Raw genomic sequence first — 14,158 nt, 5'->3', positions numbered from 1 at the left:
GTAAGTTTTTTTTGGGGGGGGGTGTATGTGAGGCTTGAACTCAAGGTCTGGGCACTGTCTCTAAGCTTTTTTGCTCTAGGCTAGTATTCTACTACTTGAACCACAGCACCCCTTTTCAACCACAGCACCACTTCTGGCTTTTTGGGGTAGTTAATTGGAGATAAGAGTCTCATAGACTTTCTTGCCCAGGCTGGTTTTGAATTTTGATCCTTAGATCTCAGCCTCCTGAGTAGCATGGATTATAGGTATGAGGCACTGGAGCCTGGCTAGTCTGGTAAGTCTTGAAAAATATATTCCTATACTCAAGATACAGAACACTTCCATGGCCATAGGAGGTTCTGGATGCCCTTCCCAGTCAATACCACCTCTGTGTCATTTCTATTACATACATTAGTTTAACTTCCTTGGACATCAGATAAATGGAGTCATATGGTATACATATCTTTTGTATCTTCCTTCTCTCATTCAGCATAATGACTGTGGGACTCATCCATGAGTATCAGAAATTAGCTTCACTTTTTAAGAAAATGGTTGTTTTGTTATTCAGTTTTTTTAAAACCCATCTAAGTTGTGTTGATAATTTGTCCTTCAGAATTCTTTCCATTCAGCATATCTTGTGCATGCTTCTTTCCATGCATGTTTCTCCTGCATATCTCCTTGGCTAATCCTGAAGTGTTGAAAACATGTCAGTGCATTATTCTCTTTCCAGCACTGTCCTTTTAGGTAAGGGCAGTTAACTAGGCAGTCTAGCACAGAGGTCATGAATGCAAACCTCAGAGAAGATAGATTCAGGTTTGTTTTTCTGGCCTAGCAAATGATAGATGAATAGTCTGAGACAGGTGGTTTAACCTTTTCATGACTGCTTTCCTATTTGTAAAATGAGGATAATAATACCTTCCTAATAAGATTTGTAAGGACTAAATTATATTGTACATAAAATGTTTGGCACAATGCAAACTAATAATAGTGCCAAGCTAGAGTATAATAAGCATCTTCTTGCTTCTTCACACACTTTCAGTTTTTGTTAGTCATATAATATTAATGAATATTTTTGAAAGCTGCCTTTTCTCTTTTTTTACTTGGTTATTGTTTTTTTTGAAACAGGGTTTTGTTGTTTAGCCCAAGCTGGCCTCAAAGTCTCAATCTTTCTGCCTTTAATGTCTTGACTACTGGATTATAGTTGTTATACCCAAGTCCAGAAACCCTCCGACGACCACCGAGAAACCAGGCAACCCAAACTGCAAAATGCAAGGTTTATTCAACAAGCCAAGGCTCGGGCCTCGTCCCTTACCCTCAGATGCAGCAGAGGAAGGGAGAGGGCCTCAAGCAACATTGTAGCTGGGCTTATAAAGGCAAAAACCACAAAATTACAGCAATGCTATGGTTTAGGGATGGCCAGGGACCAGGTGTCCGCTTGAGCCATTGAGGCAGACATCTCCTGTGGTTAATCTTCTGCTGACTGGGTCTCCAAATCTTGTTCTGGGATGTTCTGCAATCTTTAAATAACAGCTCTCAAAAATATTTCACTTTTGCAACATTAACTCAGAATAGGAATTAGAGACTGACACAAGTCAACTTTAGAAACTGTCACAAAATGGCTTTAGTTTGGTTCTTACATAAGACATAAGACACCCACATGTGGCTGTTTTTTGTTGTTATTGTTTCGGTTGACAGTCCTAAGTTAGGATCTGGGCACTGTTCCTGAACTTTTTTGCTCAAGGCTAGCACTCTACCACTTGAACCACAGCTCCATTTCCAGGAATTTTTTTGGTGATTAATTGGAGATAAGAGTCTAATAGACTATCCTGCTTGGGCTGGCTTTGAACCATAATCTTCAGAGCTCAGCCTCCTGAGTAGCTAAGAATACAGGTGTGAGCCACCAGTGCCCGGCCATGTGGCTCTACTGTTTAAAGTCTTAAACAATTTCATGTTTAAACCTATTTACTTAAAATAACTACTATTTCCTAATGAAAGCATAAAGCCTTCCATCATTTATTCACTGACAATAATACATTGAGTGCCAACTATGAGACTTTCTTCAAAAAAATTAAAGACATAGCCATAGCTTTTAGAATGTTTTGTTTGAGGAGAGGAGAGGGAGAAAGAGGAGAGAGAGAGAGAGAGAAGGAAGAGGAGGAGAGAGAGAGAGAGAGAGAGAGAATGCACTTGAGGTGTGTTAAAAGGTAAAATGGAAGTAGTTAAGTTTGACCAGGGCAAAAAAAAAAAAAAACAACCAAAAAACGCCCTTCCCTTTCCTCCCACTAGGCAGTATTTCTCCAGTTGTATATAAGTTCTATACATATAGATGCTAAATAAATACAAATTGCTCATTGTGACTCTTCAATATACTTCCTCAACGTATCTTTTATCATTGTCCTCTTATCTCCTGTGGAGTATTGTCCCTACCCTTTCACAATTATCCACTGAAAACGATTTCTGAGCACCTCCAAGTGCTAGGCAAGGTCCTAGTTGTATTCTTCACTGCAATAATCATCCTCCAGTTTGCCACTAGAGACTACAGGGACGCAGACCTGACCCAGGTATTCCTGTGCAGCCTTCCCCAGTATGTCCAGAATCCATTTCAATTTTCCTATCCTCGTGGTCGAGGCTCTTCTCTCCCTGGCCCATGAAGCCTTATCTCCCAGACTTCGCCTACAGGCGCTTTTCACTTGCACCACATTACAGCATTCAAAGTGCAATATGGGCACATCGACAACCAAACCCTGGCCGCAAGAACTGGGCTGGAAGGTCATTCCCAGTTCATTCGCTGTACATGCAAACCTTCTCCATCTGCATGCCTTGATAGGAAAGCCCAGTGAGGTGTCCCTTCTCCCCCATTTCCCATCCTTCTCCTCCCCTCCCCCTCCCCCAATCACCCCCATCCTCCCCCCAAGCTTTCCAACCCTAAGACCACTTCTGGATGCTCCTCCCACCGCCGCTGGCACCTACTGCAGCCCAAGCCACGCCCCCGGCCCACAGGCTGCCGGAAGCGGAAGTCCTTTGCCGGGCACCTGGGCGGCCTTTTTGGTTGGGTGGCCGGAAGTAGCGGGCGCGGCGCTCACCGAGGCTGCGCGGCCGTGGCGCCGTCCGGGTCCGGGACGAGCGCGGGTCGTGAGGCGGCGGTCGGGACCCCCCGCCCCCAGCGCCGTTCTTCCCGGTGGCCACACCCCTCCGCGTCGCCCGGCCCTCCTCCCGCAGTCCCCCCCGCCGGGGTGCGCGCTGCGGCACGCACACCCCTTGGCCGCGCACCTGTGCAAGCCCGAGAGCCGGAGTCAGGCCGAGGGGGGAAGCAGGTGGCGGCCATGACGGTGAGCCCCGGCCCTGCCCGCCCCCGGGGCCGGGCCCGCGCCGTCCCGGCCGGCCTGTGGCCAGTCGGTGGAGGAGAGGGAGATCCTGTCACCCGGCCGAGACGGTGAGAGATCGGAGAGGCTGCCCCCGCAGACGCCGCCGTCAGGGCCGCAGGGCACCGGCGCCGCGTCCTTGGTTCCCAGCTGAAACAGTTTGAGGGCAAGCACCACACTCATGCTCTCCGCAACACACCAACATCCCCCTGAGCAGCCGGGAGGACCCAGGGGGGGAGATGGCCCCGGATCCAGGTCCCCTGGTGATGAGCCTGGGCCTCCTCCAAAGGTAATAGCGCCCGAGAGGCCCACGTCTGGCTGGTGCTGCGCGCTGTGGGGGGTGTTTCCTTCCAACTATCCTTTTGTCTTTGGAGTACCCGAAGAGGTATTTATTGTGGAAGATTTGGGGCCGGAGAGAGAGCTCCATCACGGGCAGGTGCCTCGCACCAGCCCTCCCCACCCCTCAGCGTGTAAGTTCTCTTGGGGGGGGGGTGTCCCCGAAGCCACCTGGAAATCAGCAAGAGGAAAGTACTGGGGTTCTGTAGCCAGGCATCATATAAGAAAGCACTCCAGCACGGGCCAGGATCCGTGTGTAGGCTAGAGCCAGAGCCAGTACAAGGGCCAGCCTCCACCTCTGGTGAGGACTGGGGGGGAAAGGCGCAGAAGAAGGAAGGGTCCTCAGTTTTAAGTGTTGTACATAGGTGAAAGAAAAGTAGTCATTGCTGAAGAAATTGTGTAACTTTAGTGTTTAGGTCAGGTATCTGGTTCAATTTTGTTAGCTTTAATATGTTAAGTCTTGTTGAGTTTTTGTTTTAGTGTTTTTCTGGTTTGTTAAAGTAGACTGACTAAAACTACATTTTATTCTGTGATCCTGAACAGATTCTGCAGCATTATAATGCTGTTGTTTTTTTTTAATGGTTTGAAAAGTTCAGCTGTATCATGAAATTGAACCAAGGGGAAAATAGATGATTTGGCGTCTAGCCTCCAACCCTTTCCCCCCCTGTTTTCTAATGTATTTCTATTATATTTAAAAAAGAAAAGAAATCATGTTCCTCTATTTGTTCAGCTATTCTATCATTTAGAAAAAAAATTAAATGCAGCAAACTAAAAGTATACCCTGAATGCTTAATAAATAGGTTGAGTATCTTTTGTTTTGTGATGAACTGCTTTTGGCATTTGGGGCTAGAATGTGGCCTACCTTTTTTGGAATTAGACAGTAAGAAAATAAACCAGAAGTTACAATACAGTGAGTTGAAGGTCACAAAGGAATCTCTAACCCAGCTGAAGTGGTTGGGAGAGGCTTTTTGAGGTGTCCTTGACTAAGTCCCTTCAGACTTTGGGGGAAGAGGAAAGGACATTGAAGAAAAGGAAGGGACTTTGGGGAATAGAGGAAGAAGAGGAAGGAAGAGCTGGGGTGGTATTAAAATAATCACATAGGATCACAGATGCTCATTAACATGGAGAAAGACTTGTTATACATCAGATGTGCAAAATACCCTACCCTTGTTCCAGGGCAAGTTATTAGAGTACACAAGGGTGGTAACCAATTAGCATTTGGTCCACCTCATCTCCTTTATCCCAACTCCACAAGTCTACCTGTTCTGTCAAAGCCCTGTCAGACCAAATCGTGTAACACTCCTGTATGGATGGAGAGTACGTACTATGTCTTCTACTTCCAAGACTACTAAAATCTCTCCCCAGGCACCAGGAAGCACAATGCTCTCGTTCATGTTTCTATCTGCTGCTTTCCATCCACCACTTCCATACAGTGGAGATCTGTAGCACATCCTTCACATTCTTAATACCCATGAGGAGTCATCTACAAGCAGCTCTGCAATACCTGCCACCTTCACTTCGGGGATAATCCTGTAGAAAGGGTTCATATAATAATAAAGAGCTTAAGAGGAGTGGAACCCACAACAGAAATGGCTTTGTGAGACTGTAACTTTCCCTGTGGCTGCCACAATTAGAAGAGCTACTTTTTTTGGGGGGGGGTCCGGTTTTGGGGCCTGAACTTGGCCTGGGCACTGTCCCTCAGCTCTTCAGCTCAAGGCTAGCACTCTACCACTTGAGCCACAGCACCACTTCCAGCTTTTTTCTTTTTGCTAATGTGGTGCTGAGGAATCGAACCCAGGGCCTCATGTATGCAAGGCAAGCGCTCTACCACTGAGCCACCTTCCCAGCCCCTTGCTTTTTTTTTTTTCTTGAGTTTCTGCTTCCATTTTTTTTCATATAATGTTTCTGAGTTGGCATTGGACTCAAATTACATAGACCCAGGGATCCAACAAATCAAACCAAATGCTATCTCTTTATATGTAAAAAAAAATATGCTTGTGATTAAAATACTGCTTCTGAGTAGTTGATAATTCATTGAACAAAAAAATGTTGAATGCCCTCTATGCCAGTGACCTTCCTGAGTACCAAGACAGTGGAATGGAAGGGCTGACTTTGCCATCAAAGACCAGTAATGATGATGATGTCTCACATTTGTATTTTCTCACAGTGACTGACAGGTCAATATCCTGTTCATGTAAATGTCAGATGACTTGATCCATCTAATATCACCTGGTTGTTAAAAGACAATATCAAGACTAGAACCCAAGACTCTTACCCTTGATGCAGTATGTTACAGTTTAGCTCATTGTTTCCTATTCCTAGCCTTCAATATACAATACATTATGTGGGGGCTGGGAAGGTGGCTCAGTGGTAGAGCGCTTGCCTTGCATGCATGCGGCCCTGGGTTCAATTCCTCAGCACCACATAAGCAAAAAAAAAAAAAAAAAGCCGGAAGTGGTACTGTGGCTCAAGTGGTAGAGCACTAGCCTTGAGCTAAAGAGCTAAGGGACAGCGCCCAGACCCAGAGTTCAGGCCCCATGACTGGATTTCCCCCCCCAAAAAAACAACAAGATCTCCCGCCACCCCCCACCCAAAAAAATCAAATAACAATACAGTAAGTGTTTTAGTTATCACAACTCCTAAAAGCAAGTAAGTCACATGTAATTGTTTCTAATTGCCACTGTGGTCTTGAAAAGAATGAGGTAGAATAGCTGTATTTCCTATTTTAATCCCAAGAAATGTAAATTGATACACAAAAAGCCTGTATACCTGTGGTTATAGCTGCACCATTCACAATAGCCAAACTTTAGAATCACCCTCTGTGCCCCTCAACTACTAATAACATTTGACATATTTAAGCACTGGAGTATTATTCAGCCATAAAGAAGAATGAAGGTGACATTTGCAGGAAAATGAAGCTGAAGTTTATTGTGAAAATAAGCCTGACTCAGAAAGACAATTACAGGCTGGGCGCTGGTGGCTCACACCTGTAATCCTAGCTACTCAGGAGGCTGAGATCTGAGGATCATGGTTCAAAGCCAGCCCGGGCAGGAAAGTCTGTGAGACTCCTATCTCCAATAAACCATTGGAAAAACTGGAAGTGGAGCTGTGGCTCAAGTGGTAGAGTGCTTGCCTTGAGCTGAAGAGCGCAGGGACAGCGCCCAAGCCCAGAGTTCAAGCCTCATGACTGACAAAAAAAAAAGAAAAGACAATTACTGCTATGTTTTCTCTCATATGAGGAATCTAGACCAAAAAAAGAAAAAATGTGGACTTGCTTGGATAGACCAGCAGAAAGAGGGGGGAGGACAAAAGGAAAGGGTGAATGGGGTATGTGTGAATGTCCAGAGTATTTTATGTGAATGTGTAAATACTGAGTAATATAAAACCTATTAAAATTGTTTTTTAAAGGGGGAGGGGAAAAGTAATAGAGTGAATTTGTTCAGAACAGATGGGCATATCACCATAAGACCCCTTAGTATTAATACACATTAATTTAGAAAAAGATGATTAAAAACAAGCATGAGGGCATGAATTCAAACCCTAGTACTGCCAAAATAAGGACCAGGCATGCAAGGGGCAGCAGTTTATAATCCCAAAATTTGAGAGGTTAGGGGCTGGGAAAGTGGCTCAGTGATAAAGTGCTTGCCTTGCATGCATGAGGCCCTGGGTTCAATTCCTCAGCACCACATAAGCAGTAGAAGCTGGAAGTGGCACTGTGGCTTAAATGGTAGAGTGCTAGCCTTGAGCTGAAGAGCTGAGGGACAGTGCCCAGGCCCAGAACTCAGGCCCCACAACCAACCAAAAAAAAAGGAAAAAAAAAGGAAAAATCAGGTTCACCAAGATTTGAGAGGTGGAGGTAGGAGGAGTGTATGAGACTGGCCCTGGCTAAAGCATGAGACCCTATCTGAAAAGCAAACTAAAAGAAAAAGAACTGGGTGTATGGCTCAAGTGGTAGCGTGCTTGCTTCCTACATTCAAAGCCCATATCACAAAAATAAGAAAAAATATTGTTTAAAAGTAATAAATACTCCCAGTTTTACCAGTGACAGAGATGGCTTTGCTCAAGGTTACATAAAGACAGAACTAACAACAGTGACAGTCATTTAATGTCCAGAGGTCAACAGTAATTTGGGGAATGGGAGAGTACTTTTTACAAGCACAGTGCAAAGATTTCTAACTGCTTCAATTTTACAGGTACTAATTATTGTAAAACTTGCCATTTACTCAGATTCTGAGATGAGGCAACTTTTTCATGCTTTACATGTTTCTAAGAGTCTTGCAGGGTAGATTGTATCTTCCATTTTGCACTGAGGAATCCGAGAAGCTATAAAAGTCTCACCACAGCCTGCGACAGGGACTGGAGCTGAAGTGTGACTGAGTCAAGTGTCTGCGCTTTTCACTATTTTAGATTTCCTTCTTGGGACTCCTTCCAGACTTATCATCTGTCACTGGACTCATCTTTCTTCAGACACTGCTGTCTCTCTGGAGATACCAGCAAGGGCTATAGAGCCAAGGTGATTACATAAGACTCTGGCCCTCAGGAGAACAAAAGAGAGGTGAAAATGACATCGGGAGATTATCTGAACATTGATTCCGGTTCTGCCTGCTCTCTCCTCTGGGTTTTCAACTGTTTACTACATGTTGACTGTACTTTTGCTCAAACGTAGCATATTTTGCCCTTGTAGACCATGTTTCTTCAGTCTGTAGCCTGCCCTCTCCAGTAAGCCTCTTTCATGCCATGGAACAATCAAATAACATTTGTGGACCTGCAAATGTGATTCCCAGCGTTGTTTCCAGATGGTACAGACGCTGGCAGAACCCGTTCCCTTGCCTCAGGATGAAAAGACCTCCCATGTCACAGATGCCATCATTAGCTTCTCAGAAGTACTGAGTATGGCCTTTGGGCCCATGTGTGCAGCACACATTGAGCATGGCAAGGGCAGGAGATGAATGTCCTCATTGCTCATGGCCATGCACACAAGGGAGAAGGAAGACCCAGATCTCTGTCTCCTCTCCTTTCAGACACATAGAGTGAAATCTTCCCTTATGAAACACTGTTTGAGGTGGGAAAGGATTTTGTTGAGAGAGTGATGGCAGATGGATTGCTCCAGATCATACTTATTCTAGTACAACTAGGAATCAAAGCCAGTGAAGGAAATGCCCTTGAAAACCATGAATCATGTCTTAGACAATGGGAAGGTCTCCATTCAGCCACAGATTCTGCTGTGTTGAGAATCCAAGGCCTTTCCCATTGTAAGCAAGTGGTCAATCACTGAACTGAATCCCCAGCTTGTGTGTGTGTGTGTGAGAGAGAGAGAGAGAGACTGAGTTCACTATGGTTTGAATTTAGGGCCTTGTACTCTCCCTTAGCTTTTTTTTTTTTGTTCAAGGTTGCTGCTCTTCCACTTGAGTCACACCTCCATTTCTACCATTTTGTTGGTTAATTGGATATAAGAGTCTCATGAACTTTTCTGCTTGGGCTGGCTTTGAACCTTGATCAGGATCTCAGCCTCTTGAGTAGCTAGGATTACAGGCATGAGCCACCAGCACTTGGTTCAGCCATTGGTTTTTCTTGAGACAAGGTATTGCTGTGTAGCCCAGGCTGGCCTTAAATTTGAGATACTCTGCCTCTGCCTCCTTAGTGCTAGGATTCTAGGTGTGTGTTACTACCCAGGCTCTCCAGGGATTTTGACACTTACCAGACTCAGGACTTTTGACCTGCTGAAACTTGGATAACAGGTGTTTGGAAACAGGCTCAAGTTACAGTGCCAACATCCAGTAGGCATCTAGTGTTCCAGAGGTGGCAGCTCATTTGTATCCCCTGCCAATCAGGCCTCTGTTCACAGGCCTAATCCATTTCCATTTGAGGTCATTATGTTTTGTGCCTTGGTCATGGTGGCAATTGAAACTTGTTCACAATTAGTTCTCAAATTGTGTAACCAGCAAAGACAGCAACAATAACCTCCCAGCAGAAGCACAGCACACTAAGGAACTTAGGTATTCTGAGAATTTTTCTGGTCAAGGACTTTTATAAGCCAGGACTCTGTGACTGAACAAGAAATTTCAAGCTGAAGAATATAGACCAAGGAAAAGAGTTTAGTGATGACGGGAATGGAGGTCAGGTGCAATCCATAGGCCACACATACCCCTTGCCAGCTGATGTCAGCCAATCCTGAGCAGTAACAGTGGCAGCCAGCATTTATGAAGTCTTTGTGCCAGGCAAGCAGCTGAGAGTGATAACCACATGCTTATGCATCTGCGCAACAGCCCTATGAGGCAGATTTGGCACTGCCAAATTAAGATTGTGTAAGGAAACTACAGGAAACAAGAATTCCTCCCATTCTATCAATGCACAAGTTAAATGACTTCAACAAACTTATAACTAGGGGAAATCCAGAACTTGAACCTAAATCTCCCAGGTTCTGGCTGGCATTATACCCTGCTGGTCCACGCAGGGCTCTTAGGGAGCAACCAGCTTTCCATTAGAAATATGGGGATGAGCGCCAAGCATAGCGGTTCACACCTGTAGTATCAGCACTGGGGCAGGAGGATAGAAAGTTCCAGGCCAAGGAGGGCTATCTAGTGAGATTATATCTTCAAAGAGAAAAGAAAGGAAAGAAGAATGATGATGGTGGAAAAAGAAGAAAACCTTTGTCACTGCTCATTTATATTTATGACCTAGAGCATCCAGGCAGGAGGATGGGCGATAGAGATGGGAGACAGGAGCAAGGGGCTTCTCTGGATACAGAACTCCACCTGGGAGAGAAACTAGTTTTTAAACTTTTTTTTTTAATTTTTGGCAATGCTGAGTTGTGAATTCAGAGCCTCACACGCGGTAGGCAAGTGCTCTACTACTTCAGCCATGCTCCAGCCCTTTGGGACTTTAGTAATTTTTTCAGATTTTGAATTTTGGCCAGTGGCTGGCCTCAGCCCACACTTTATGCCTACTTATACTTTTCCAGAATATCAGGGATCACTGAAGTGTAACACTATACATAGTTTATTAGTTGAGATGAGTGTCACTATTTCCCCAAGCTGACCTTGAACCATGATCCTCTATGTCTCTGACACCCTAGTAGCTCAGATTATAGAAATGAGCCATGGAATTCAGCTTGAGGAGTCCATTTTTGAGGAATAATCCCTGTTAGATATATCCCAGACCCACTACAGGAGTTTTATTACTATGTGTTGGAGGAAAAGCATCTGTAGCTTAAGAATCATTCAGGAGGTCACATTGTGACACCACAAAGACAGAAGAGGCCTCCTGAAATGGAGGACACCTGACTCCTGGAGCAGTCTGATCTACATTCTAACCCCATCTTAACTGCTCCTGTTCTCATCTTTAAAACTTAAGGCACTGTGAAATCTGAAAAAAAAAAAAAAAGACTTACCAAAGCACATACCGTAGTATCTGATACATGGGTACTGTTATAAAATATGGCTGTATGTAATCCTAGCCACTCAGGAGGCTGAAATCTGAGGATCAAGATTCAAGGCCAGCCTGGGCAGGAAAGTCTGTGAGACTTATCTCTGATTAACCACCAAGAAGCCAGAAGTGGAGATGTGGCTCAAGTGGTAGAGCACTAGCCTAGAAATAAATGAAACAATTAAGGAACAGCACCCAGATCCTGAGTTCAAGCCCCAGAACCAACACAAAACAACAACAAAAAATGTATTCACTCAGGCTGAAGGGCATGGTTCCAGTGGTAGAGCACCTGCCTAGTAAGCCCAAGGTTCTGAGATCAACTCTAATATTGCCAAAAAGAATGTTTTAGCCAGGTGCCAGTGGCTCACACCTGTAAACCTAAGTACTCAACAGGCTGAGATCTGAGGCTTACGGATTGAAGCCACCATGACAGGAAAGTTTGTGAGACTCTTTAGTTAACCACCAAAACCTGGAAGTGAAGCCATGGCTTTAAGTGGCTAAAACCACTCAGGGACAGATAGCACCCAAGTCCTGAGTTCAAGATCCAGGACTGGTGTGCATGCATGTCTTCACTCAAATAACATATTGAGCATCTTCTACACACCAGGCACACATATAGGTGGTACAATTACAATAAAGAACAAAATAGACAAGTCTCTGTGTCCTCACAGAGCTTACCTGCTGGCTAAGGAGAGAGTAAGAAGTATATAATACACAGTGTGTCAGAGGATGGTGTCTGCTGTAGGGAAATGCAGTGGGAGAGAGCAAGCATCACTAAGTGACATGTGACTCACAGCTTAAGGTGATCAGCAGGGGCAGGAGCCATAGAGGATGGGGAGATTGGGAATGGGAAGGGGGACTCTGGAAGAGGAAACTGAAACTGAAAAGTAGCCCTAAGATGAGGGAGCAGAGGATCAGTGGCAGGAGAAAGGTTCCCCATAGTGGTGGAGCTGGCAGTGTTGTCACCTGTCCCTAAGACAACAAACACTGGCCATGCTGAATGCAGGTGCACCTTAGAGGGGTGGCGACTTAGAAAAGACAGGATGTTCTTTACAACTTTGGTTTTTCTAATAGCAAGTGCTTCTAGTAGAAAAATTGAAAAAGTTCATTGAAAAGTTGATAACATCCACCATCAGGAGGCCTAAAACCATTCAAATGTGCAGCATAAACATATGCATATATAGACATATATGTACATATATGCATGTACACACATAAATGTGTGTACATATGTACATACATATATACATAAAGAGAAAATGAATTCTCTACGGCCGTGGCTTCCAGAGGCAACATGGTCAACAGTAAATGATGGTTTTCTTTTCCTTCCTTCCTTCCTTCCTTCCTTCCTTCCTTCCTTCCTTCCTTCCTTCCTTTCTTCCTTCCTTTCTTCCTTCCTTCCTTCCTTCCTTCCTTCCTTTCCTCCTTCCTTCCTTCCTTCCTTCCTTCCTTCCTTCCCTCCTTCCTTCCTTCCTTTCCTTCCTCTTTACCAGAACTGGGGCTTGAATTAAATCAATGCTGGCACTCTGTGACTTGAGCCATAGCTCCACTTCCAGCTCCTTGCTGCTTAATTGAAGATAAGAGTCTCTCAGAATTGTCTTCCCAGGGATGTCTTCAAACCTTGATCCTCAGAATTCAGCCTCCTGAGGTTCTAGGAGTATAGGCAGTGCTTGGCTTAAGGATGGTTTTCCATCTTGGCACATCTTTTCACTTGCCACAGATCTAAGTGATTTGCTGTCTTCCACCCTGTGCAATATTTCCCTCGATACTTTTGAACATTGCAGTGGGGCATTTCACACAAATGATGTCACAACTCTGCTATGACTTCTCCTTGTGCGGTTCCCCAGCACCCGTGGCTTGTGCCTCCTCTGATGCTTTTGAACATCAGATGCCTTCGGGGTTCCAGAGAGATGTTGGGGGCCTTCACACAAAAGTGGACACAATGTCCTCCTCAGCTCTCTGTCATGTGGGCCCAAAGTGACAGTGCCAGGACCCTGGTAAGCCACCTCCCCAAGAAGGCCACGGCCTCTGCTTTCTATTTCTTGGAGCAACTCTCCCAGCTTCAGCTAAGAATGAACTCCATGGGGCCCTGTTCAGCCTCCCTTCCTCTACAGCTCTTTGGAAACTTCAGGAAGGAAAATGGAAAGAAAAGCAATGCCCTCCAGAGGCATGGCTATCTACTGTGCTGAACTAGAACCGTTGACATCTGTGTTCAAGCTGCCAGTGACAAGAGTGTTAGGCTTCTGTTGATTTTTCCCAAAACAAAGCAAAAGTCTGCCATGGGGGTAAACTACATGTCTTAGTTCTGGCAAAGTGCTAGCAAGCTCTCTCTGCTTCTCCTTGGCTTGTCTTGTAAAGCCACAGGTGACACCACAGCCTTATCTAAGTCTTAAAGATGGCTACAATTCTGATAAAAGGTTGAAATGGGGGGAAAGGATTCTAGGCAAGGGAAACAATTTCAGGCAGTTAAACTAGAGTGACAGAAGTGTGCACTGTCCTGGGAACAACAAAGGAAGCTGAGGCCAAAGAGAGAAAAGGAGAGAAGAGGGCAATGGATGGAGAGAGCTGTTGGGGGAACTGGTAGAGGGCCAGCAAGGGGCACACCATGGTACTTGCGGAAAGTAGACTGGCTACTTCTAAAGGGGGAGGCTGGAGGCAAGGCGGTCAAATGGGAGACCTTGACAATAGCCCATATGAGAATGGATGATAGCTAGACCAGGGCCATGGAGGAGCAGGAATGGGGTTAGGGGAATACCTTGGAAGGATCTGATAACTGATTACTTGGGGGAAGTGAAATGGAGGGACATGGGAGGCATGACTCGCATTTTCCAGGTGAGGGCCTCTGCAGTCGTGAATCAGATTAGCTGGATGCTCTGGGAGAGCTGGCTTGGAGGCAAGAAGGAGGATATGGTTTCAGGCACATTGAGTCTCAGCTCTGTTGCACATCCAGAGGATACTTAAAATGAGGCAAAGGAGGGACACCAAAGCTGAAGTGAGGTGTTCTGAGTCATCTCAGAAAACATGGTCAAAACCATGAACTTTCTCTTTGGAAGTCT

This window comes from Dipodomys ordii, unplaced genomic scaffold (assembly GCF_000151885.1).
Source record: "Dipodomys ordii isolate 6190 unplaced genomic scaffold, Dord_2.0 Scaffold162, whole genome shotgun sequence".
Taxonomy (NCBI): Eukaryota; Metazoa; Chordata; class Mammalia; order Rodentia; family Heteromyidae; genus Dipodomys; species Dipodomys ordii.
The sequence above is the reverse complement of the archived record's forward strand: the minus strand, read 5'-3'. Positions refer to the sequence as shown.